Genomic DNA, 24733 nt, shown 5'->3' on the forward strand with positions numbered 1-24733 from the left:
CAAAACTCAACTCAATTGATCTACTAGGTTGATCACGACTGGAACAATGTACCAACCAGTGAAACATTTGCATTAGTCATTGAAAAAAACATTTACAAAAAATGTCTATGTTATCAAAAGTTCACGATTCTACTAATCACGTTGGATTTAAAATCATTCCGTCAAAAACAATTTCTGTAGTGTACCCACTTCCTTCAAGTTCAACTAAAACTTGGAAAATGTCTATACACAGAAAAAATCTGAGTTTTAACTATCGCGTAAAATCTCTCTTCGTTTAATTTTGAGCTACACTTTGCATAAACAGCGTACAAATCGTTTGCAAGCTTGCATATAATATTGCTAATTTATGCGATATTGCCCTTAAATTTACACGAAATATCGCGTATATGTATGCCAATTTATATGTAAATTTATGCGAGATATAGCGCACATAAAATTAACGCTAGATTTGGCATACATTTACACGATATTTCGTGTACATTTAAGCGCAAAATCGTATAAATTAGCCTAAGAAGATTGTTCCAGCCAGAGCTGTCATCTGATCACTCAATGTGCGCAATGAACTGAATTTCTGAAATAAACAAAGTGAGAATCAAGCAAACACAAAGTTTGCTTGTCTTTCATCCTGTGCAAGTGTACAGCAGCGGAGAAGAGAAGACAGACACACATCCAGAAATAACGAAAGCTCAATGTGTAGCCGTCGCTCCGACAGCTCCGACGGCTCCGACGCAGTTTAGGGTTGCAAATGGGAAACCCAGTAAAAAGACAAAATTCTTCTTCGTTATGCTCTTCTTCATCTCCTATGCATGCAGTCGTGGTAAGCAAAGTTTGCAAATAATTCAAAGAAGACATTAGCGCTTGTTGTATTATATTCGCTCCCTGCGTCGCACGGAATGTACCGCTCATTGTGTGGATCGCTTTCTCACAGATTAGTTGGAAAAGAGTGTGCGAAGTAAATGGGAGAACCACACACTCTTTGTCGAGTGTTGTGAGATGCATGCACAAAGTTGATTTGCTAACGCTCTGAGGTGCTTTCCAGCCCTGGTTCCAGCCATGATTGACCTAGTAGATCGTTTGATACTGAACTCCAAGATGATTTATAAAACCTAGTTCATCTTATAGACAAGGAAATCAAAAGTGAATAATCTAATTTAATCCAATATAATTTAGTGAAAACTGCAGCCAGTACGAGCAAGCATCCTGAAAAATAATTAGCTTAGATAACGCCCAATCATTTTTCATTTCAATATTGATGTTTGCCGCAAATCTGAGATATGACACAAACATCGAAACGGCCAGCCAACTGCGTGGTATTTGCCGCAAAAATAATGCATGGAAATGATTCGAGTTCAAATAAAAATATTCAATTACAACGAAACATTTCTTGAATCCAAAGGGGTCGAGGGTACGGAAGAAGTTTAAATTGCAGTTAGAATTAACCTCGTTGAATTGCGCTGTGAATGAAAGCTTTCTATCAATCCGGACACCAAGAATGCGCATGGTGTTGCAGTATAGAACCGTCTCGTCGATTATTCACAAGGGGGCTACTGATATGTCGATGGTTGTGTGAACATATGTGGGTATATAAGCTCTTTTCCGCTGAGATTATAAATAAAACCCGCAGATGAAACCCATCGGAAAACCGCTCTCATATTTCACGCAAGAACTTCTGGTTTATGTTATTTTATTATTTTTCTAGAGAGCCTCAAAATTCAACTTAAGGGGTTAGGCCAGTGTAGAAACAGAAACACTTTAAAAGAATGCGGTTTTCAGCATTTCATAGAAAATATTTTAAATAACATTTTCCCAAATTTTGGTTTTCGAAATGCGAAGCGAGGTGGCGCTGCAGTTGTCTAAGTTATGGCATTCCTTGCGTGAAGCGGTTCGCGGGCGAAAAAGATTTGCAGCTGGGGGTAGTCCTAGAACAAAATGGATTAAATTTTACTTAAACTAGAATGTTTAAAGTAGTGAATACTTGTACATATATTGATTTTTGACAAAATGGCTTGCGTTTGAAAAAAGTAGTCTGATTTTCGGGCAAAAATATCAAATATAATTGTTAGTTACAATAAAAATCAAGTCGATTAATCAATTCGTTTCCGCCCGACATGAAAAACATGGTTTCGATAAACACGTGATTAAAGATAAATTTCATGCCGGGAGCGCGCAGATAGTCTCCTAGTCTCCACCCCAAAATATTGTGAAAAAAGTGTTCCCGGGTATGAAACTAATTGTTCCGTATTCTTTAAACTCTAAACTATCATTTAAGACCCAAAAAAAAACAATTTTTTAACGCGCTACCAGTGACCTAACCCCTTTAAAAAAAACCGTTCCAACAAGCGCCGGTGTACTTTACATATAAATCAATCAGAAAAGATACGCATCGTATCCATAATACTGTGTGGACACGTTTCTTTCATCTGATCTCAAGAATGATTTGGGAACCATCTAATTCTTCTAACTTTTTTCGTTTCTGTAGCTAGCGTTTTCTCCAGCTCTCAACTTAGTATTCTAGTTCCACGGATAACTTTCTATTGTAGCACCAATACGCTCTGCTCAGATAAGTCGAGAAAATCTCCAACCGGAAAGATTTCCTCGACCGAACCGTGAATCTAACCTGCTCTCCGGCTTGGTAATACCGCACCTTTACTGACTCTGTTATTCGAGGTACCCCTTTAAGTAACAGTTTCAAAATGACGACATTTTTACCGATTAAATCATCATAATTCTGATAACGTAAACGAATGAAGGGGTAAAAGATACTTCGATTGAAATGAATGTGGGATAAATTGATTGGAGTTTTCATTAGCAAACACACAAAAAAGTCAATTTTTCATTTTACCCGCTATGATCATTTTACACCCACTTCCCCAAAAAATATTTGCTATGTAAATTGCACTCATAGTAATTGGTTATTGAAACAATTATAAAGCTGAAAATAAGACCCGAGTATCAGAATAGGAAGCTCTCTAATTATGAAAACTATCCGCCAGACGAACAGCACTCTCATCAAACGCACTGCTCACATCGAAGCGACCTCATCATCATTGCATTGGCGGTAAACATGAAACAGATCGGTTTCCCATAGGCAATTATAAGTGTTTAAAAATTAATCCTATCAATTCCATTCTTTTGCGCGACTTCTTCAGCCTTCTGCACAGCGGCAGTGCAATCAATTCGTTTCACTCCATTCACTCACATTCACTGTATACAGCGAGGATTGTCCCCAGAGCAATGCCTCCATACTTCCAGAACACACAAAGGAAGCCGCCGCCATCCGTGGATTTGCGGATTTGGTTCGAGGGTGATTGTCAACTCGGATCGATTCTTGTGACTTCAAGAAGCTTTCCCGTAGATTGACCCGCCTCCCTTCCATATCATCCCATTGACCATCGTCGTCGTCGTCGTCGCCATCGTCAGATAGACAATAAACAATGTACTGCCGACTGGTTGTCTCTTAAATCGTTCAAGCAGCGCTTAGCCCCAGCGTGACGTCACGCGGAAAACGAAATAACCTCCCCAACACTTCAATCGCTCCCAATCCACAGAGAAAAAAACAAATGATAACAATAATTCAAGCCTTTGTCATACCAAAAAAATGAACCGCCTTTACACCGTAAACAAACAAACAAACACATGAAATCAGTTTCAGAGGCGAAAGTCACGCTCCAAGTAGGCCTTGTGTGCTTGTACTCACTCATATATGCGATTTGCGACTGGCCGCCGGAAAGAGCAAAAACACAAGATTTGCCGCCGCACCTCGCGAAGACAGCTCCGGAGACAACACACGAGATTTGCCGCCCCGTGTCGCGGCCTGCTTTGAGTGAGGGGGTGGGAAAACACAGAGACCCTTTTTGTAATAATAGCAGCCGCCTAATGGACATGTGTATAGCCATAAAACATTGATACATCATGTTTCCAATTATACAAAAAGGTAAATTATAATAAAAACACACAATACAATGCATTCATCATTCAATAATTGAATTGAATTTAATTGAAGTAAATAAAAATCTGCTGCCAAACAGCACCCACTGCCCGGTGCAGTAGGCCGGGGGAGGGAGCCTTGTTTTCTTTTTTCGCGAATCGATGCGATGGTGACGTAGGTAGTGGAAGATTCATCGGTTGCAGCCCAGAGAGTAAAAACCGCAACACCGAACAAAAGACTCGAAAAAAAAATCTTGTTGGGGACAGATATAAAAAAAGAGAGAATATGCGCGCACGAGAACAAGAAATCAAACGATATGCTCCCTTGATCCAACGGAAGACGCAGACGAAAAAGAAAACATCAAAGAGCCGCCCAGAAAGCCGCCCAGAAAGCTTCCGCAGGCACCCATCTGCCAGCCGCCACTTGTTGCAATCTATGAACACCCCCTGTCCCAGCGATTATGGATTTCTACACGGTTCAATATATAGTATGCAAATGGAGCCCGATCGGTGCGGAACAGAGCAAGGCACCGCCACACACGGGTGACAACGGCTACCAACTATGGTCTGATGGGGTGACGGATGAATTGAGATCCCCGCGTCTCTACTTTTCCTGTGTGTGGATAGGTTGTGAATTCCCTTCCTGAACCATCACAGACCAGGAGTCTTGAGATCATTGGCGTAGGTCCTTGATATAGTGGGTGTAGCAGTAATCAAAAACATAATTTCAACTATTCAACAATGATTGTCCGCTGACCAATCAAATCTTAGGATGCGCTATCCAAGTAAGCATTTCCATCTGATGGTAGGAAAGGCCGTACCGTTTCACTCTTATCTTCCGCCTGCTAGATTGCCATTGCCTATTTTGTAAATAAATTAACAAGCCGACAGTTGACAGTTGAATGATTTTTAGTTGGTTAATCTATCTAACAACAAAGCAAAGCGAGTGAAGTTGTTGACGGAGCTTTGGGAAGGTATTTCAATGAGCGGCAATTTTACCATTCTGTGCCGTGCCGTCCTTCCTGATGGCAAATGATTGAGTGATTTGAAAAGTGATTGGATGATAATGAGAGAATCGGTTGATATGGTCTTTTCGGTTAATAGGTGAATTATTTTTAATGAATTCATGAATGAAACGGAAAGTTATTGGGCTTAATTTTACAAACTATAGTCACCGCTCAATTAAACATACCTTTTTTAAAATATCCAGATTGGCTTCAAATCCTGCAAGAAAGAAAAAAAACTGATTACATGAGAATCTTTACATATAAAATATCTTTACATAGAAATTATCAGTCTTATAATGAAAGAGAGAAGGATTTGTAATTTCCATTTAATTCCACTACACCCATCCGGGAAACGTAAGATTCTATTACAGATTTGCATGAAAATTAGGCAGGATTTGCAATGTGTCGCAACATGAACCGATTCTGTAATGTGGTCGCCGGAAGGTTGTTAATATAATTTTGCAAATGTTATGTTAAAATGTATATAGTTTTATGGTGCAGCCACGGAAATACCTAATGTCCCCCGATACCGGAGATATTCCGGCTTTCCAGAGGGGATGTCTATCTTGCTACATTTGTGATGAGATTTTTTTTAATGCCGATTGAAACTCTATATTCTGTATAAATACACAAAAATAAGAATCAATTCCAAAGCGAAAAATGCACCAAGAGCATTTGCAGCTATCGGAACCCCCGAAATGCCCCCGGAGGAACATGTATCAAGGGACAATTGCATTTTTACTCTAACCCATCCCATTCAGCAGCTCTTTCTTCATGGTTACGCGCAAGTTACCATAGAAAATTTCCCCACTTTCGCCCAAATTGATGCAAAAAATGTGTTTCAGACTCGACCTTCTCGAATTAGCATGAAAATTTGCATAATTATTTGTTATTGTTAATCATTCATATTTGAGCTATAATTCAGACACAATCATCTCCGGTTTGCATGAAACTTTACATAATTGTTTGTTATGCTTATCATTCACATTTAAGCTCTTCGGCGTATTCGATATTTTTCAAAAAAACATAACTTGAAAACGTCCAATCAAAATTACGTCGGAGCAAAAGTTGTAGAACAAAATAATTACTTTTCAGGAAAACTATACACGGTTTAGAAAAATATCAAATAGTTTTGGGTAAAAATCACTAAAAAGTGATGAAAAGTTAAAGAACATAAATTGACACCCTTCAGGGGAAGTTCAACTTGCCGAAACAAAAAATTTCGTTTCGATTTTTCTAAAAATAAGATATCAAAAATCTAAAAAAAAATCACATTTTTTCTCATTTTCTAAAGAAAAATAAGGTAAAAAATTACATGGCATAAAGTTGGACTCAAAAAACCACAAAACATCGACTTTTCGGTTTTGCTGAGAGTCCAATTTGTTTTCATGATAAGATAGAAAAAATATGATTACATGTAATTTTTGTCAAGAATCTTAGGAAGAAACTGATTTTCTTGGATTTTTGATAATTTTCCCCAGTACTTTTAGAAAAATAAAATCGTGCCAAAACTAAATTTTTATTTTCGTGCCGGTAAACTTAAATATTCTTTTATTATTTTTCATTTAAAATATTATAAAATATGCTATCCTCTGAGGTATTGTCCAATTTGACACTTCCAAAATTCATAAAAAAGCAACCTTTTGTAAAATTTTTGAACTTTTTGTTTTTTTTTTTAATTTTACACAAATTTATTGAAAAAAAAACTTCAGAAATTTGTCCAAAAATTGTTGTTTTACATTTTTTGAAAGGTTTTTAATGAAAATCATTCAACAAACAGTTAGGGGGTAACTTTTTGATACCATGAACCCCTGGTAATGTGGACACTTTTTGTATTGAACCCCACTAATCTGCACGTCGTGCAAACTAAAGATTGCTCACACGTCATTTAGCACATGGAATGGAGAAAAGCGAAATGGAACGATGCAAAACCGAACGCAGAATCAAAACAAAACGACAAATAAGGCTACCAGAAACTCGCTTTTCTGATGGTCTGATGGTTCTAGACGTTCAAATTAAAAATGAACCCCGTTAATATGCACGAAGTGTGGTTCAGATTAACGGGGTCCACTTGATTATTACTCAAACCTTTTAACCGTGTCTATTTTTCCTGAAAGAAATTTATTTTTTCTACTACATTTGGTAAAAATTATGCAAAGTTTAATGCAAATTGGAGAAGCATGAGTCTGAAATTCATTTTTTTTTATGTTTGGCCTAGAAACGCTCAATGTCAGGTACTCAATTTTGGAGTCTGTGAAAGGGATTTCTAGGTTTTTTAACCACACTGTCCTCTGTTAAAAACTAACGAAAAACAGTTTATGCGAGATTTCCCATAGGCGAGCATTTCCCTTCAAACAACAGCAATGATATATTTTTTAGGATTAATGTGTGTCGTTCGAGGCTTAAGAGGATTGATGAAGCTACACTTAAACCTAGAGTTTCCGTTTTAGTCATATCAAAAACAGCATCAAATTATTATTTTCCGCTAAGATATATGCTACTCCCCCTTACTCATTCTTACGTTCATCTTATCACCAGTAAAAATCGGAAATTATATCTCTTCAGCATGAAATTCAAATACATTTTTTTCCTTGATTTGTTTTTCTTCGATCTTGTTTTTTTTTTGTACTGAGTACCAATGCTACCGACGGCAAGGAGGCAGCTCCCATACCTGGACCCTACCTATCGATCCATCAACTCATGGACCGGGGACCAACGGCTTTACTTCCCTTCCGAAGGGAAGAAATTTGATGCATCTGGCGCCGACTGGGAGCCAATCACGCTTACAACTACACCACAAGCGCCGCTGGTTAAATCATTTATGCGCTAGAAAAAAAAACCTCCAGGATAAAACGCAGAGTAAATCTAAAAAAGAAAATATATCCATCTTAGAAATTTTCTTTAATTTTTCGATGGCTGAATGTCTATAAATTGTAATTTCAAATTGTTTCTAACTATAATTTAATACATTTAAGAGTCATGAAAATGCTTCCAAGTCCCAAAATTTTGTGTAAAATACTTACTACAGAATCTTGATATTTTTTCTAAGCATTTTTTCCCTTAATCTTATTTATTTTAAAACAAATGTTTCTAGATCAAGTATTAATTTAAATTTTACATTTTCCAAAATTGTGGCTAATGGTTTCGGATCAAGGATGATTTCTTTGTTCAAATGTCTAATGAGAATCATATTAATTCAAAACAAAAATCCAATTTGATAATGAGTGGCGTTGAAATTAATAATACCATCATGTTTTGCTTGGGGAATGGAGGTGAGAAACCCACCATGGGCGAAATTGCTTATTTTGTTCCGCTATCTTGCATTCCAAAATGGCGGTGAATGTTGATTTTTCGCTTCAACTCATCAAGCCCAGATACCCATATTGCATGGGTTTAGATGCATATTCGTAATCCGGAGGCCGCCATATTGGATTTTGGTCCGCCATCCAGAATTCCACTTATACTCATCGAGCCCATTCTGTAGATACCCACATTGCATAGGTTTAGATGCATATACGTTGTTTAGAGGCCGAATCGTGGTAGGCCGCGGAGAAAAGTTGACGTGTTTTGTTTTTGCAGCTGTATTTTTTTCGAATGAAGTTTTATGATTTTATGCAATTTTCTATATTCTAATATAAATAGTAAGTGATGATTTCAAAGGTGTTTTTAAGTGTTCGTGATTCAGACAAAAATCTTTTAAAATGTGTCCCTGTCGAGGGGACCCACTTCCGAAAAATTAATTTTTAAAGCATGCTGCTTGTGTTTGTCGAGGAGAAAACGTTATTTCTCTGAGGGAATCTTCCGGAACCGATTCGTGGCCAAAACAAGTACCTCTAGAGTGCTTGAAAAACCTGGGTGAAGTGCCTTAAGAAATTTTAGAAGAAGAGTGAAAATAGCGCATACTCGCAAAGAATGAGAGAAGGAAGTTTGGTGACGGCTTTGGATAATATTGAGCAATGGTGGAGTCTGGGGATACTTTTCCATTTGGATTTCTATACAATTTTTGAAACAATTTTAATGAACTGAAATCGAATACGGGGATTCAAGAAGAGATACGAAAAACATTGAAATGTGATAGAGAAAGAGAGAGAAGAGTATTCCACTACAGATGCGGATGATTCAACAGGACTCAACGAGAATCAAGATGACAAAGATTCAGCAGCAAAGACACAATACATAAGCGGTGATTACAACTAGATATAAAACTATGAAATGCATCCTACTAAATACGTGCCATCTATAAAGCAGGACTTGCTTGGAAGATGGAAGTGTACACGCAGTACCAATTTTCATTTTATATCGATACTACGTGTACGCGGCGCTTGTTGTAAGTGAAAGTATCCTCGGAATGGACGTGAGTGACCAGCCATTCTGAAATGGGTTACTGAATCTCAACAGAGATATCACCTTTCAACTTCCGGGCTAAAATTGTTTGCAATGGGATCAGTATAAGATAATAAAAGATTATATTGCAAACATTTTTCTTCCATAAAAACACTGCCGGACAGTGGAAGTTGGATTTTATATACATACATACAAACAAATACGTTGTTCAGAGGCCACCATCTTGAAATCCAAAATGGCGGTGGATGTTGATTTGATATTGGATATTGCATGGGTAAAGATGCATATTCGCTGTCAGGAGGTCGCTATATTGGATTTTGGTCCGCCATCTTGGATTTTTGAAACCCATCTTGGGTTGAAATCCACCATTTTAATTTCATCCGGAATGCTGACTTGAATTTCAGAACGTCTCGACTCTATAATTTAACATAACTTCTAAACCTATGCTTGATGCTGGTTGATTTTGGGAATCAAAAATCACAGCTGATATCGTTCGAAAATCACGGGGGATTTTCGTGGTGATTATGCTTATGATATTGGTGCCTGTGATTTTAGGTGATATTGATCTTGAAAGATAGCTAATTTTGATTTTCTGATCTTGATTTTAGCCAACACTGGTAAAGAGTGTCATCCGGAAAAATATCCTAGCTGAGCTGTGCTTCAACATGTACACTGGCGTACGTGGTGTATATATGGAGGTGAAAAAGGAAATTCCCAGCTCGTTGCATGTCCTCATTCATAAGGAGACCAAGGAAACAAAAACATATGTTTTTTGTGTACGCTGGAGGGGCACCAGATGAATTCCTGTCCCATCCGGATGGCTTGGAAGCAGCTAGAGAAGCAACAACAGGGCGAAGGACGAAAGTAGGATTAAGATAACTGCGAATATCGATCTGGTAGCCGTTTGAATAGTAGCTCGTACGCTTGTATGGTAGCCGAAGGTGTGAAAGCAATTGAAGAAGTGATGACAATCGACGAGATGACCCCGAAGGCTGAAGAGTTGAAAAGTAGGTCAAGCGAGCCGAAAGGAGCTGTTGAACCAGTAACAATGCAGGGAAGAAAGGAAAACCGAAGAAAGAAGAAAGTTTCTTGCGAGGGAGACAGTAAGCAGAAAGCAATCGCGTCCCAGGAAAAAATAAACTCAAACACCGACCCTCCATTTTATTTTTAAATCTCTGTCTAGTTTTGTAAACATTTGAGACCAAAATAAATAAATAAATACAGCCCACACCGGCCAGGAAATCATTCCTGGAAATTTTATTTTGTATAGAACTATTAATTGACATGGAAACTTTTTGGAGAGGTTGGAAAGAACTTCCTGGGAAGTCTGGAAAAACTTCCGAAAAAAGTTGAAGGAAACTTCCAAAGAGCTGACCTGAAGCTGATGGGAGATAATCATCCAGGAAAAGTCCAGGCAAATTCGAACATTCAGGGAAAGTGTATAGAAATATCCAGAAGAAGTCAGCTGTCTTTTCCGGGGCATGTCAGCTTGACTTCTGAGGAAATTCGGAATGAGCTTCCTTGAGAAATCGTTAGAATCGTTCGGAGACGTTCAGAACAAAATTTCTGCACAAATCTGGAAAGAAAATCCCAGAATATGTCGAAAGAAACTTCAGGAGAAAGCCAGAAGTACTTCTGGGGGAAACCAAAAAAAACTTTCAGGCGTAGTTGCAGGAATTTTAAGGTGGAAATCATATGAAACTTCCTGGGCAAGTCAGAAAAACCATCCACCGAAAGTCGTGAAAAGCATCAAAATTAATTTGGAACAAGCTTCCGACGAGAGATGAAAGGAAGTTCCGGGGAAAATTCCAAGAAAAGCCAGAAGAAAATTCTGAAAGTAGACTCAAGAAACCCTCAGGGTGATAATTTGCATAAATCATCCGGAGGAAGTTAAAAAAATACTTCCGGAGGATGTCTGAAGAATTTTTGATATAAAATCAGGAGAAACATCCGGAGCTACTTGATAGAAACTCCAGAGGAAAGTCAGATGAAATAAAAAATTAATGAAAAAAATCCAGAAAAGAAATTCAAGAACTCATGAAGTTTCATCCAACCCAAGGGCGTAGCCAGGTTTCGAGCTAGGGAGGGGCTAAAAAAAATCTATTGAAAATTTGACCGAATGCCATTTCACCGAAAGCCTTTATGTTGCTGGGTTTAATGAGGGCAGTTGACCTCCCTGCCCCCTCTACCTACGCCTATGATCCAACCTCTTGAACTAGTCGTAAAAAATACGTTAAGAGGAGTCGGAGGAGAAGCATTGTTATGCAGAAATTCACAATTAAACATTTTGTAACTTATGAAAAAACTAAAACTTATGAGCCAAAAAATATAAACGGATATTCAAAGTCATTTCCTTTCGGCTTAAATCATACCACGGTGTTACAGTAAAATAAATACAAAAAATCTAGATTACTGATTTTTTTTTCATCGGGGGCATATTTTTATAGCTATTTTCATACAAAAGGATTGAACGAAATGTGTTCTATAGCCTAAAATGCCACAATTGATTCACATTGTGTGCATAGGAAAAAATGTAAAGTTTTTTTTTTATAATTCATTTATTGGTCAAGACTAAAAATTGCGGTATATGTAAAAGTTGACTCTGGGGGGAAGGGGTTGATCTCAACTACCCTTCGCTTTGCTGCACCAGTGAAAACTCTTAGGTGTCCATAATCCACATTACAGAATCTGTATATGCTAATAATAAGTTATAGATTTTGCATTTATTTTGTGAAAAACTGTCAGAAAATTTCACCTCTCCCAGTTTAGTGAACCTAATCATTAACTACGCTCATAAAAAATAAAAATAACTTCATACCAAAAACTCTGGGGTGCTGATTCCATCAAAATCAAATAAATTGAAGATTTTACTCAAACAAATTGACCTGAAACTTGCATCCAGATAAGAGTGTAAAACAATTTTGCTCCCTGCATGAGAAAATTTAAACGCACTTCTAGTGAACAAATCAATTACCAACTCACCAAACCGGAAAAGATTAAGACATTTTGAAATAGTAGTGCCTACCCAGCGCACTACCAACCGGCAGCAGGTGGCATTTCCGTGGATTTTTCCAGATTCAAGATACAAACTGACCTCCGCATACTTCCAGAGGCAACTTTAAACAGTGTCACGAACCCCAATGAAGCCTACTGTGATTGCCGTGGTTGCTGTAGCAACGGACTAGTCAAAGATACACAGACACACAGAAAACTGATAATTTTGAAATAACCACTCAACTCCTCGCATTAATTAGCAGCAATAACAATTTCAACTGAAAAGAAAAAAAATGTTAGGCTTCATTCATTTAATTTATATTTTAACGACACTACTAACCGATGGACGAAAGGAGCAATGGATAAGAAGAAACTAGTTTTTCATTAACCGTCATCTTGCAGCAGCGGAGTGACTCCCGAAGCCAATAAGGTGGAAATTACTGAGGCCATTTAAATACACATTATGAACCGCATCGCAAACGCTGAAGATAGGAGGGAAAAATGAACTCACTATTTTCTGTTTTGTGTGTAATTTCAACCGCAAGATCTAGGCCTAGCATTTGAACATCTCGGTCGCCACGATTACAAAAGCCCCGGTCACCAAGGAGACGTGACAAAGCTATGCAAAAATCGAATGATAAAACTCGTCCTAGCAGGCTACGGATAAATAAAAATAACTCGTTTCAGTACGTTTTTCTGCTCTCTATTCGCATAATAAAGAAACTAAAATAATTAAAATATTTTTCTAAGCATCTCTACTGATAATGCAAACGAATGTGCACTGAAAATGGCAAGAGGAAAAACCGGACTCCTTTCGAACGCATTGCATACGTACTTTTACAATTATAAATGATCGCGCAGCACTACAACATGACCCTTTCTCCTGCTCCTCCTCCTTCCTTTGGCTGTAGATTAGAAACCATGGCGACGACGCATCGGAGGAGGCTAATTTCCACCCAGTGATCCAGAGTTTACCGACTGCAGTGCAGACGAAGCAAAAGGCAAAGCATAATAACATAGAAATCAGGAAGAGATTGATGCTGGTGTGGAAAAGTCCCTTCTCCGGCCGGTTGGCGTGAAGAAGAAGAAGAAGAAGCTGGAAAAGTCACTTCGGTACATTGTTATAACAAATGATGAAGAAACAATAAATTTTACTGTACATGCACGAACACGCTGGACTAGAGAGATAGTAAGGAAGGCAGCGAAAAACAACTTTTCCTCGCCCGCCCCTCTCACATTCATTATTGTGAGCATCGCTTAAAGAAAAGGGGAAAGGAACCCCATGACGAGGGGAGGGTGTGATAAGTGTTACCCTTATATTGAGCCTCTTCTCTCATTCACACAGTGCGATCAACTGCGGGTCCAAATGCAGCCGAGCAGGCTGTCAGGTTATTGTACAAGTTCGCATGCATGCATGCATGCGAAGCGATTGCGAATAATAGCAGTTATAATAAATAGGATATGCAGCAACTCGCGGAGCCTCGCTGCGTTCCGCGCGCTCACAGTGTGCCATGACCAAAGTGGAATAGAGCATCTCCGCGGTAACAATATCCAATGGTAGGCAATAATAGCAACGGTGGCGGCAGCAGCAGCAGCAATAGGAGGCTGTGGCAGAAGCTACAACAGCTTTAGTAGTGGATCCCAGCAGGCTCTGCCTGATGGTGACGATGAAGCAGTTTCCTATTCGAGTCGTACCTACTTGCTGTCTCTTAGCAGCAGTAGTGTGTATCCCGAGAGTGATTGTAGATAACAACGAGTGTCATAAACAGTAGAAAATAAAAATTAAAAAATTATGAAGACCACATCAAAAGCTAAACCAAAGCTTTGATGAAATTTTTTTTGACATGACAATTTTCAAAAAAAAATCTTCAAATGAGTATTTATTCCGACTCGGATCTCACTAGCCTGCGGGCAGAAACCGCGTATGCTTCTGCGTTAATAGAAAACCGCTTGTAACTATTATCAACCAAGAGGGAGAATGGAAAACTGGCTTCCAGCGAGCGCAGAGCCCTCGTCCAAACGCAGTGTGGTAAGAAAAGGTAGACGATCGCAAAAGCGCCAAGCAAACGGTGCTCGCGGGATGCGAACTATTCACCGTTCACACATAGCCAATTTCAAAAACAAGTGTACATTAATGATAACAATGTGAGGTGTAATTATTATTATTCGAGATTTTTGCCTTCTTTATTCCATGCGTACGTTTATTAACTCATTTTTCATCCTACTCACTGGGCTGGCCCTTGCACCATCCTTGTTGTGCACTCACTCACGTGTGCCTCCGATGCTGTGATAAGGAATTTGCCAGCCTGCTACGATGTGTGTTGCGTGATCGTGCGTGAGTGGGGAAAGTGAGCTCCCCCATGCTAAGCCTGGCTTGCTTGGATTAAGAAATTGGAGACACGCAGCAGCAGCAGCAGCGGTGAGATAGATAAAGCAAAGTGGTCTGCTTGGATCTTTGCAATGGGTGTCTGGTTGTTTTCTTTTGTGGCGCGGGTAAACTTTTCCGCATATAATCGTTTCTGGCAAGCTGCAAGAAAGCAGGAAAAGTGCCGCCCCTCGCGCTTACCAGAATCCGGCTTTGTTCGATGCGTTCGTTGGGATGGAAGGGAGCGTTCCGTGTAATTTAAGCTCTCTTTCGTCGTAGCCGTGGTCAGTAGCATTGTGAGATAGTGCCAAGGGATAGGAGGAGGTTTGAAGTCTGAGGAAAATGCCGTTTTTCTGCGCAATATCTCTATCTAGGATTTAGCGAAATAATGTATTCAAATTGTAAGAGGAGGAAGATTTGCAAGCATCGGTGAAGAGTGCTTGATTAATGGATGGGTAGCTCTTAATCCTCGTGACGTACGCTAATGCTGCTTGGACTACTCGTAGGTTAATGTGTTGCTTTTTATGAAGCTTGTTACAAAGTGTGCAACACCATGCATGTTTAACCATTGCCTTTCCTTAATGTTTCAGGTTTACGAGCTCACCGGGATATCGGAAATGGTACGTCTTGATGACCGTACTGAATGTGCTTTGCTCAATTCTCTTTTAACTTTGAAGGAATGGTTCAATAATTTTTGTTTTAATTTATAAAAAAAACTAATAAAATTTCAACATTAACTATAAGACATATTTTTAAACTACAAAAGATACCATCATTAATTCTCCTAATTGCATAATTCAAATTATTAATATTGAAATTTAGAACTACTCATCACAAGGCCTACCTTTCTTCCACTCAGTCAATCGTTAATCCGATAGATTCGTAACAACAAAAACAGCCGAGATTGTCATGACAACAACGAGGGCATGCTAACCTTCTCCTCACGTTTGACCAACAAGCAAACAACCTGTTTCAAGTTCAAGTCTGTGAGGACCCAACCGTCCTTGCGGGAGTCGAACAAGAACCCAAGAGACCTTTTCTCACAGCACCATGTAGAAGTCGAAAAAACGGTGCAGAAACGAGATCTTTTATTCTGGACAAACACACGCCACTCTATCTCCAGCCAGGGCAACAAACGGACAACAAACGGACCTTTTCCTCTCCGGTGCTGGTGAAGGTGTACCCGTGGAATGTTAGACCTCTGGTTACCCCTCCCATACTCCTCGTTCAGGAGAGGGATGTCGCTGGCAGCAAGATAAAACCTCAAGCTGCCTCGAGTGGAGAGCAGATCGAGCATTACATAAATAATGTAAACATACACATTAATCAATTAAAAACCGAAGCAAATGCAAGTGGAATACCCCTCGTTTGTTGGCCAGGGCGCGCGCGTGAGCAACGTGAACACAGCGCATCAGACTCGTACGGTCGGTGGTTGCAGTTGCAGCGAAAGAAATAAATTATTTCCTTTTCAAAACAGGCGAAAATTAAAAGCGCTGAGTCTCTGGAGCTGGAATGAGCTTGCCCCCTCGGCACTCCCAACTCTATACTTCTCCTCTTGTGTATGTGACGTGTGCGAGTGCAGAGTGGTTGCAAATGATATCGCGAATCGATCTTCCTCGTCCTCCTCGGTTCAGGTTTAATACTTTGTCCTTTTGTGTTGTTTTGTTGTGTGCTGATGCAAATCATGTCTCCTCTTCTCGCTGGAACGGGTGAGAGCAACGGCAGAAGTAGCAGGTTGTGTGAGGAAGATGAATTGACAGCCCTCTTCTTGTACTGTTCAACTGATAATGGATAACGGGGAAGCATAGGTTAAAAATTAACATGATGAACTCTAACTTTTAGACTAGACAATCAACGAAAATATATTCGCTGAAATCGCTCACAATGCCTTTGTTTGAGCAACAAAAGAACCCACCCCATCCGATTGCACCTCCTCATCGTACATCTAGCACCCCATCCAAGACGGCCTTGCCAAGGAAGAACGCATTCATTATGCACTCACAGATTGCTGAGTTTTCTTTCTTCCTTCTCTGCGAACACATTTCTCCATCCACCAAAGCATCGCAGCAAGCCATGTGCCCTTTTCTACTTCCTTCTTCGGTGCTCTCTTTGCACCTGTTTCATTCAGCTCTTTTCCTCCGGCTGACTCGTTCGAAGTATGCTCCCATTCCTCGCGCGCGCGAGCAGCATATCTCGTTTAGAGTTCAGCAGCCTTTCGGTACCCTTCAGCCCGCGCTCCACGTGAACCCTTTCCAGCATCCACACATCTACACGTCTGTTGCATCTAGCTAGTATCCGCACTCAACACGACACGAGAGCAAATAAAGCCAAACGGCACACACGTTTAGCTCGCTTCGCTCTGCATTATATGGTAATGTGTATGTTGCAATCATCATCCCGGCAATCGAACAACGATGGCAAGTGGGTCGGCGTGGTCGAGGTGCCCCCTCAGGGGGTGTCTCGTTTTCATGTAACGCTGATGAAACTCGGCGTGAGCTTTTCTCAAACTTGAGAGCGCGCACATGCAACCCGCTTTGCTAGTTTTCTATTAACTGAGCATACAAACAAGCAACGACTGCTATACATTCCTTGCAATTGTTCGTTATCCACCTGTTTTCCCATTTTTCCTCTCAAATCAACTTTTCTCACTTTAATGAGGTGAATAATCTTATTTGTGAACACTCTCGCTCCCATCATCACAGCAGGCGATGACTACTCTCTGTTTATGAATTTCGCTACTCTCTCTCTCTCTCTCTCTCACACACACTCTCTTTCCCAAGGCAACTTGTTTCGGGAGGGGAATTTTATGTATTCCATCTCGCAGGCGACAACGAAAGGTTCGGTATATCCATTCAAAACCCAACACATGCAAAGCCATCGGTGCTCTCGCTCTCGCCCATCGTTCTCTCCCCCCTTGGAACCAATGTGAGGGGGAAACCTACATAATAGCTCCCATTGTAAACAACAAAACCCACCGAAAGCCAAAAGAGACCGCCTCTCCTCTCGCGCGTGGAGCATTGTGGGAGTGTGGAACAATATTATCCATTCTTGTTCGGTTTCCCCACTGTCCAACGGGTTGCTTGGATTGGAGGGGAAATCCCCACTCGCAGTATTTTCCACAACAGAAGGGGAAAATTCGCTTTTCTCTTCCGTGAAATCGGCTTTGTTTACATAGAATTGTGTGTATTATTTGCTCGTTCGTTGGGCAGGAGAGGGAGGAAGATGCATCAGTCGTTATCCATTCTCGTATACACTCACACACAACTGTGATTGTTGTGTGTTTCAGGGTGTGCGGGAACTTGAGCGGGGGACAAACTCAACCCCTCGGCATGGATGGCCGGGCCCACCACAATGGGGTTGTTGATATGGATGGGGTGGTGATGTTGGTGAAAATCTCATTCTTCTGCACACGAACCCATTCCCGTTTTGTCTGGTTATTTTTGGTGAAAAAGATTGGAATGGTGCTTTTTTTTGCGCTGCATGCTCTGGGATGATGTGCATTGAGATTTTGTGCAACGTTGGAAAATCGATCTTTTGCGGTAAGCTTAGTAGAATAGAGCTGGAAATGTTTAATGCATGCATTCACAAGTTTAGCAATACTTATCTTTTCTCAATTATTATTGTATGGTATGCAGAAAATTCTCGAGCTAAACGAGCACAATTTGAAGTATGTAGAATGAATTCTTGTTTTTTTTTCCCTTTGATTGGTTTTCCGTTGATCTTGTTTTCCGTGCTGAGCACCAATGCTACCGACGCTAGGGAGACAGCTCCCACACCTGGACCCTACAGATCGACCCATCAATTCATGAACCGGGGACCAACGGCTTTTCTTCCCTTCCGAAGGAAGGTGTCATCAGAGATGTTATGCCTCAGAACATCCCGGCGGCGCCGACTGGCATTGAACTCAGGCCTGCTGAGGTGAGAGGTAATCACGCTTACCACTACACCAGCAGTGCCGCTGTGAATTCTTGGGTGCTGGATTTTCAAATATTTATCGATTATCGGAATGGTATTGGGTTTATTTGGTTGACTGTTTAAGAAGATACGGTATTTAAAAAAAAAAAGCTAAAACAATTTAATTTCCTTGAAACGAATAATTTCCATTGTTATCATATTAAATTTGTTTATATGTGGCTGACTCTACACAAATTCATCTAATACAAAAACATTAAAAATCAAGCGTTATACATACTCTGCCAGCTAAGTTCAAGCCCAGTAACGCCTGGTAGATTACCTTTTCGTTGTGCGTTACTGGCATTAAGATCTACCACCAAAGCCCAGTAAGAACTAGAGCCCTATAAGAGAGAGAAAATAAAATAACTGGCAACATGACGATATTTTTCACAAGAACTAGCAACACCTTGCATGACTTACCGCTTTCGTTGTGTATTGTTGTTATTCGAAAGAATTAAAGTTTGAGGTCAAACGTTACTGAGGATATGTTAGCGATGATTCCTGATTGATTTTCATATGTTCTAATTAATCTCCTTACAATATACCGAGCCATAGTGCTAGTCCTATTCAAGATGGTTTCATTTTATTAAAATATTGTCGTATTATTTTTCAGGAGATAGCAATACTGCAATCTGATCAGAATTTGTTTCTACCCACTGCACTTAAATATGCGACAGATCAATTGGTTGCAGATACGACTTCTGCTAGGTAAAAATGTGAAGGGGGATGAGTACTTAAAAGGGGTTAGGTTTTTAATAAGTCTTCAGTGGGAACGACACTGATGAAGACTGCACATTGTAGTCGAAATACGTATCTGTCATGGTTACCAAAATTAATTAAATGGAATTAAATGAAAGATAACCTTTTTTGCTGTTTTATTTAAGCATTCCGCAATCAACCCAATTTCATTACTTCACGTTTGAAGTGCTTTTTCCTGGTTGTGCAACAACACACAGCATAAAGCATGGCCGGTCCAAAAACTTGTTTAAATATTATAAGTTTATTCGTCAGGCAAAGTTTGGATTTCCTGTTTATAAGAGGATACTAACATTTTATATATTTGTTACATTTGACTTGAATGCCCTATAATCTTTTATTCGCTGTTCTCTAGTTTGAAGTGGTCATCACTAGGATTCTGATGCATAGTCATTATCGCTGTTCCAACACTTCGAAGGGTATAAAGAGAAGGACCTTACAATAACAGTCGGATTCTTGCGATAAAGGCAAGAATGACAACTGTATCAAAACCTAAGATTTAATCATTTCTCAATAGTGATGGAGTATTACTACATGCACTTAATTAAAGACACGAGGTATATCATAACAGTTCGCAGTGGATATATGTCCTGAACAGCGGAAAAAATAAAGTTCATATCTACTTATTTACAGGGTTTCAAAATGTTGTCAAGTTCAGGAGAAAATTTTCACATAAAAAGAGTGTATCGTGGGAATCGAACCCTCACCATCACTCTGCAGCACATTGCGGCTTAACGAGTCACGCCGTCAGACACTAGGTCATGAAGCCCTGAATCAAAAAATTTCCCGTACACCTCAATCAGGGCTGTTGACAGTCCTGTCTTCGGCAAAGTTGTTCCAATAGTGAACATTTTTGTTGGGAATTGACTCACTAGGTGGCGTTAGAGTATAAATATAGTTCTTCTAGTGATTACTCAGGATCAAGTCCAGATAGAAGTTACCTGTCTTCAGCAAATTTGTTCAAATGGATGAGACACGTTCAGTACGAAACAGTTTAGATGGAAATTGACTCACTATGTGGCACTAGAGTTCAAATAAAATGGACGAATGAAAGATACCCGTTCTGCAGTAAACATTTGAATTGCGAACTTACTGGTTAGAGATTGAAAGAAAGATTTTTGTAGAATTTTTCTTTTGATGATAAATCACGAGCCTGACCAGATTGATTTGACGGTTTAGTTGGGAATTGGCTTGCGAGGTGACGCCAGTGTAGGAATATAATTATTTTAGTGATAACTTGGAATCACCACCCGATAAACGTTTTCTGCCATTGAACGTGATTAGTAGTGATTAGTTTAGATTGGAATTGATTCCTTAGTACAGAAATTGTTCTTCTAGTGATAACTTGTGATTTAGATCAGATAGAAGATTTCTTTCTTAGGAAAAGTTGTTAAAATTGGGTAGAGCCGTATAATAGTTAACAGTTTAGTTCATTAGGTTGCACCAAAGAGTGATAAATGTTATTCAATTGATAACTTCAGATCGCGACAAGATATAAGTTTTGTTTCCTCATACATTTTCAATGGACAATTCCCATTTAATAGCAAACAGATTTGATCGGATTTGACCCACAGAGTTGTTGTTATTACAATAACGTATGATCATGACCAAGTTGAAGCTTCTTGTCATAAGCAACGTTGTTGATATGATAAATCTGATGCCTTATGTCCTGCCTTGGGCAAAGTTGATTAGCTGGACAAGATCCATCGAACAGCGGACTGTTAACTTTGAACTAGATTCAATGCTATTTTACGTCCTTTACGCTAGTTTAGTAATAATCTCTTTATATCGGAGGTGACTTACTAAATGGAGCGTTTAAACTGAAAGAAATAGATATACATTTATGAATTTAGCAAACTACAGTATTGAACTTTAAAAATTATATATCGTGATTTTTTGACTTTCTATCGAAGTTTAAAGAGCTGGTACTTTTCAATTTGTGTAAGATTTCTAAAATTTTGGCTGCTGGTTGATGAAGTATTCAAAAATGTTTCACCATAAATTGCGACTTGATCGCTAAAGCTTCGCACTTCGCGTTTGGCTTTCAACGATAGCAATTCAACTCGTGCTCTGTGTGTGAATTTTTTTCCTCCCTTGCTTGCTGCGTGCTGGCGTTCCGCCTCCCGGACTAAATGTGCTTGTCAAATGTTGTCGTCGTCGTGTTTGTGCGTTGAGGTTGTGTTTCAGAAATGCAATCAAAGTATGCCATGGCCGCCAGTAGACACGTTTGTTTTTGGTCGCTGCAGATTTCGGTTTTTTACTTCGGCGTTGGACGCGAGTTTATTCGGCCGGTGAGGAGCTGCCGTTGCGTCTTACAGACTACAGTATTTCGGGGATGTTGGGGTATACGAGGAACGAAAAGCCAGAGTGCTGTTTTTAACACCGGTTGAAGAAGTAGCGGCAGCATACCTATGGGAGCTCTTCGAAATTGTCAACTCCCTGTTGTGAACATCTCGTGGGGTTTCCTTCTGTCAAACGGCTCGGTTTTTGACCAATTATATGATCATGTGGCTGGAAGGAGATTCTCTATCATCCCGTGGAGGCGTATAGGTGAATTTATCTATCTATACAACAAAACCATTTTTGGCCCTTCATACAGTGACATGTTGAGGACAATCAGAGGCTATTAAGCTTGATCAAATCAAACAGTGAGGAGCGCCCACTGCTATCGAACTTAGTTTCCGTGTTACAATGAATGGTAGACAATTATCATCATATCATCATGATCGTTAAAGCCAAATTAGAGGAATTTAAGTAATTAATTTATTATTCATTTTTCAATCTGTTGTTTTTCCAAGGGTGCAACTCTATCTAATATGCAAGGAAGATTTTGTTTTGCTGTCTTGAGATACGGTAGAAAAAAAATTAAAAAACGATTTAGTAAAATCACTCTAACTTCAGACCAAGAAAATTAAGTCACAAATTATACATATAATCCTTGAGTACTTCATCAACCAGGACCTCACCAGGAACTTCCAGGTTATCGAAAATCTTCATAAAATCCTCTTGATATTGTTGTGATCAAGAGTGGGGTAGCAGGAATTATTGTGAAGATCTCTAACCATTCAGCAATTCAAATCTGTGACACTGAATTTACAGACAGAATTCCAAAAATATAACTCAATTATGGCACTAAACCAGCTTCACCATGACGATCTAAATAAATCGCGCCCTTGTCTCCACATTGTGTTAACTACACTTGCCTGAATGTTGTCACCAGTCACCAGTTGTTGTTTACAATTCTGCATTACTGTATAATACTCTTCCGGTTGCTGTTTATCATCTTAAATTTTACGTGTTTCAAGTTAATGATCATACCTTTTGCCACACATATGCTTAAGTGGTCCAGTAGGTATGATTAATGCCTGTGAATCAGCGACTGCCGGTTCGAATCCCAAAATCCAAAGGTAATTTATAGACTAATAATAAACTATATAAATAAAAATGAATTTCTGTCTGTCTGACCCTTATAGACTCGGAAACTACTGAAACGATCGGCGTGAAAATTTGAATGCAGGGGTTTTTTGGGCCGAGAAAGGTTCTCATGATAGTTCGAGACCCCTCTCTCCTCTGTAAGGGGGGGGGGATCCCATACAAATGAATCAGAAATTTCTGCATAACTCAAGACCTAATCAAGCAAATGGAACCAATTTTGGCATGTGGAGGTCAAAGGGGGTAGCTCCTTAGATAGGAGGGAGGCTACGTACAATATAGCAAGGCCGGGCACACTCAACTAGTAACAATATAAATATGTATCTCCAATTAGTTTGTGAGCACCTTGTTGCAGTCCCATAAAAATATATAAGATATGAAGCAGTCTTCAATTATTTATTTATTTATTTATTTTTTTCTAAATAAAACGAGAAGTCTGAACAAGGGTTGGAAAAGATTGTTATTTAATGCCTTAAAAAGCTCATAATCTATATAACTAATAAGCTTTTGGCTGATTGAAATCACCAGATTTAGATGTTTAAAAGCTCAACAAAGGTTAACATGGTCTATGTACAAGAATAATTCAAACTAAAGCTGATTTAAAATCGATTGAACAACACTTATTAAGCATCAAATTGTTCCTGGGTCTGGATATTATTTTTTAATTTTTCTGGTTCATCCAGTTTTTATTCAAAGTAACAACAACATCAGTTCCCCGTATCATCTATATTAAGGCCGAGTTTCTGGAACCTGGTATTGTTTGAAACTGCCAATAATCACTTTCACATATCTCACTTTTCCTAGAATGCCTGGAACATGTCCGAGTACAACTAATGTGGTCCTGCTTTTACCTGGCCGACAATGATCTTGTTTTTGAATCGAACTGTTATTTAATTTTTCACATAATGCCTTTTGTCTTGTCGGGTCCGATTAAATTTGTCTAAAGGCATAAATTAAAGCCAAAATAGTGTTTCTATTTGAGGGGGCACGATTTTTCTCCTAAATAAAAGAGTGCAAAAACAAATTTAACTGGGTAACCGGTTCCAAATTTATCATTATATCCCTATTGTAGTCCCCATTTGCTTTTCGAATATCGTTTACTTAGAAATCTTTTGATTTTAGCAAGAATTTTGTTTAATCGACTAGCCTCACTCAAACCTCCTCTAGGGCAAACATACTTTTGAACATAAAAACAAATAAATGATCCATAACAAATTGAAAAACGTTCAATAAAAAACATCCAAATGATCCATAAAACTTCGGAGAAAATCCTTAGAAAAGTGTGAATGATCCATAAAAAATATCAATATGATCCATATTTAATGTAAAATTCAGCAACACAATTGTAAAAATGTACTGCTAAATTTCTAAGCAATGAGCATTGAAATTGTACGAATTACCCATAAACATATTGCAATTGATCCATAATACATTCAGCAGTGAACCTTAAACTAAAGAAAGTGATCCATAAAAAAATCATGTTTGCGCACTTAAAAATATAGCCATGTTCGTATTAATGAAAGCAACTTCCTCAGAGCAGTCTCGTTTTGGACAGCTTGAAGCTGAAATAGGTTTTATTAAACTAATATAAAATCAAAACCAATCTTAATGCTTATAATAAAATCTTTTTCAGCTTCAAGCTGTCCAAAACGAGACTGCTCTGAGGAAGTTGCTTTCATTAATCCGAACATTATTGAAGAACAACATTGGATATAACCTCAAAATGTCAGAGGAATCAACACCACCGTTGAGTGAAGAACAGAACAGCGATCGAAACTGTACGCTTTGTGAAGGCCATGACCACGTAGATGATATGGTCCAGTGTGATGTCTGCAATTTCTGGACCCATTATAGTTGTGCTGGTAAGACAACAGCTGTAAAGGAGGTTCCGTAGACGTGCTCTAAGTGCACAAATATGCTGAAGGTGGCAAAAGGAACCAAGAAGTATGTCCCA

At 39.1% G+C, this 24733-nt stretch overlaps 1 protein-coding gene across 1 annotated transcript in view; it reads right to left on the bottom strand.

Annotated features, from left to right (window-relative positions):
• Positions 1–24733, bottom strand: part of LOC135702019 (uncharacterized) — a 101905-nt gene that overhangs the window by 49371 nt on the left and 27801 nt on the right. Inside the window, exon 3 of the mRNA XM_065222976.1 lies at positions 5120–5151. The gene's annotated coding sequence lies outside the window, so the exon portion shown is untranslated. The remainder of the gene's footprint in view (positions 1–5119; positions 5152–24733) is intronic.

This window comes from Ochlerotatus camptorhynchus, unplaced genomic scaffold, assembly GCF_037179485.1.
Source record: "Ochlerotatus camptorhynchus isolate MF236.1 unplaced genomic scaffold, CSIRO-AGI_Acam_v1.1 ptg000182l, whole genome shotgun sequence".
Classification (NCBI taxonomy): domain Eukaryota; kingdom Metazoa; phylum Arthropoda; class Insecta; order Diptera; family Culicidae; genus Ochlerotatus; species Ochlerotatus camptorhynchus.